This window comes from Cebus imitator, unplaced genomic scaffold (assembly GCF_001604975.1).
Source record: "Cebus imitator isolate Cc_AM_T3 unplaced genomic scaffold, Cebus_imitator-1.0 Scaffold492, whole genome shotgun sequence".
Taxonomy (NCBI): Eukaryota; Metazoa; Chordata; class Mammalia; order Primates; family Cebidae; genus Cebus; species Cebus imitator.
Genome location: NW_016107807.1, coordinates 71161 through 74627, shown reverse-complemented (window position 1 = coordinate 74627; position 3467 = coordinate 71161).

Sequence of the window (3467 nt, the reverse complement as noted above, 5' to 3'; positions counted from 1 at the left end):
CCCTATAAAACAAAAGGCTCAACCTACTGGAGAAATTGCAATTAACACTACTGTCAGTAGAAAACTATAGAATACCAAACATGGCTTAGGGAACTAAAAAGAAAAATAATTTTCTAGCTACAGGAGACAGACAGTATTGTGTCCTGGGCCCAGATCATTTGAGACTGGCCATAGCAGACAGCAGGAAGATCTTTGAGATGGTCTCACTTGAAGACTCAGAAACACATAAGGTACATCAAGACCTAAAACTGAGGCTAGATAAAAACAAATGAGAATGCCTTCCGACACCTCCACCATCATCCGAGTGTAACAGGTTTAGAATACCAAATGACAGCAATATACTTTCCCGTTATAAACAGGGAATGGGGCAAGAACACAGAGACAAACCGTCTCTGAGGTGCAAGCAACAGTCCTGACCTAAAGCTAATGGTGGAAAGGGCATTGTGAAAAATCCTTTTGATGACGCAGTCCTCATCCTAAATACAAAGCAAAAGAAGTGGATTTTTGAATCCTGTGGTGCAATGAGAGTAACCATAGCAGGAGCAAAACTCAAAACAGCTCAATGCCTGACTATATTGACTTAATATCCCACGCTAAGAGTCTAGCAAAAGAAAATATATGCTTATTTATGGCCACAAAATATATTTACCCTAGTTCCTATTTTCTACAAAAAAAGTCCAGATTTCAACAAAATATTATGTGGCAGAATAAGGAAGAAAAAGAAAAACAGTGTCAAGACACTAAGAAATCAACAGAACTCGATTTAGACATGACAGAGCTGATGGAACTATCAGACAGGAAACTGAAAATAACTGTGATTAAAATGATAAAAGGCTCTAATGGAAAAGAAAAACATCCATGGTTAAATGGATAATTTCAGCAAAGAGATTCAAATTATAAGAAAGCATTAAATGGAAATGGTATAAAGGAAAAACAGTAACAAAGATAAATAATGCCTTCTATAGACTAATTATTATAGTGGAAAAAGCTGAGAAAAGTATCACTGAGCTTGAAGAAGTCAATAAAAATTATCCAAAATGACGCAAAAAAAGAAAAGTGGGTGGAAAAAAGCAAAGAGAACATCCAATATTTGTGAAACTATCAAAACAGTCTAGTGTTGCCGGTAGAAGAGATTTGAGTTACCTCTAGTTACCAGTGGTGTATCCATAAGGGTCTGCAGCAACCTCAGTTCTTGCCTTCTCAGAAAAAAAGAATTTGACTGAGGGGCATAAAGTAGAAAAAGAGACCAGGGCAAGTTTCAGAGCAGGAGTGAAAGTTCATTTCAAAGGGGTTTAGAATAGGAAAGAAAGGAAAGTTCACTTGGAAGAGATCCAGTGAGGGCATCTGGAGGTCAGTGAGGGTCAAAAAAGGGCATTTAATCTTGATCCTAGGAATTTATTGGCTCACCTCTTTTCCCTGATTCTTCTCTTAAGGTGGGCTTCTGATATGAATAGTGCTGTTATAAGTAAAATTTCAATGCTGCAAAAGAAATAGCACTCAAAGTCCTCTCAGCAAGGCAATTTACATCTTTAAAAAAATTATTTATTATACTTTAAGTTCTGGGGTACATGTGCAGAGTGTGCAGATTTGTTACACAGGTATACACGTGCCATGGTAGTAGTTTGCTGCATCCATTGCCCCATCATCTACATTAGGTATTTCTCCTAATGCTATTCCTCCCCAATCCCCCCACCTCCTGCTATTCCTCCTCTACCCCCCAACCCCCCAGGCCCTGGTGTGTGATGTTCCCCTCCCTGTGTTCATGTGTTCTCATTGTTCAACACCCGCTTATCAGTGAGAACATGTGGTGTTTGGTTTTCTGTTCTTGTGTCAGTTTGCTGAGAATGATGGTTTCCAGTTTCATCCATGTGCCTGTAAAGGACATAAAATCATCCTTTTTGGGGGCTGCATAGTATTCCTGTATTGTGCCACATTTTTCTTTATCCAGTCTATTATTGATGGGCATTTGGGTTGGTTCCAAGTCTTTGCTACCAGTGCCATGATAAACATACATGTGCATGGATCTTTATTATAGAATGACTTATAATCCTTTGGATATATATCCAGTAATGGGATTGCTGGGTCAAATGGTATTTCTATTTCTAGACCCTTAAGGAATCTCCACACTGTCTTCCACAATGGTTGAATTAATGTACACTCCCACCAACAGTGTAAAAGCTTTACTATTTCTCTACGTCCTCTTCAGCATCTGTTGTCCCCTGATTTTTTAATGATCACCATTACAACTGGGATGAGATGGTATCTCAATGTGGTTTTGATTTGCATTTCTCTAATGACCAGTGATGATGGGCTTTTTTTCATATGTTTGTTGGCTGCATAAATGTCTTCTTTTGAAAAGTGTCTGTTCATATCCTTTGCCCACTTTTTGATGGAGTTGTTTTTTTCCTGTAAATTTGTCTAAGTTTTCTGTAGATTCTGTATATTATCCCTTTGTCAGATGGGTAGACTGCAAACATTTCTTCCCATCTGTTGATTGCCAGTTCACTCTATTGATAGTTTCTTTTGCTGTGCAGAAGCTCTTAAGTTTAATTAGATTCCATTTGTCTATTTTGGCTTTTGTTGCCATTGCTTTTGGTGTTTTAGTCATGAAGTCCTTGCCCATACCTATGTCCTGAACAGGTGTTGCCTAGGTTTTCTTCTAGAGTTTTTATGGTGTTAGGCATCATGTTTAAATCTTTAATCCGTTTGGAGTTAATTTCTAAAAGGTATAAGGAAGGAATCCAGTTTCAGCTTTCTGCACATGGCTAGCCAGTTTTCCCAACACCATTTATTAAATAGGGAATCCTTTCCCCATTGCTTGTTTTTGTCAGGTTTGTCAAAGATCAGATGGTTGTAGTTGTAAGGCATTCTTTCTGAGGCCTTGGTTCTGTTTCATTGGTCTATATCTCTGTTTTAGTACCAGTACCATGCTGTTTTGATTACAGTAGCCTTGTAATGTTGTTTAAAGTCAGGCAGCGTGAGGCGTCCAGCATTTTTTTTTCTTTTGATTAGTAGTGTCTTGGCTATGTGGGTCTTTTTTGATTCCATACGAAGTTTAAGGTGTTTTTTTCCAATTCTGTGAAGAAAGTCATCAGTAGCTTGATGGGGATAGCATTGAATCTATAAATTACTTTGGACAGTATGGCCATTTTCACGATATTGCTTCTTCCTAACCATGAGCATAGAATGTTTTTCCATCTGTTTGTGTCCTCTCTTATTTCCATTAGCAGTGGTTTGTAGTTCTCTTTGAAGAGGTCCTTCACATTCTCTGTTAGTTGTATTCCAAGTATTTAATTCTCTTTGTAGCAATTATGAGTGGGAGTTCACTCATGATTTCGCTCTCTGTCTATTATTAGTGTATAGGAATGCTTGTGATTTTTGCACATTGAATTTGTATCCTGAGATTTTGCTGAAGTTGCTTATTAGCTTAAGGAGATTTTGGGCTAAGAAATTGGGGTTTTCTAAAC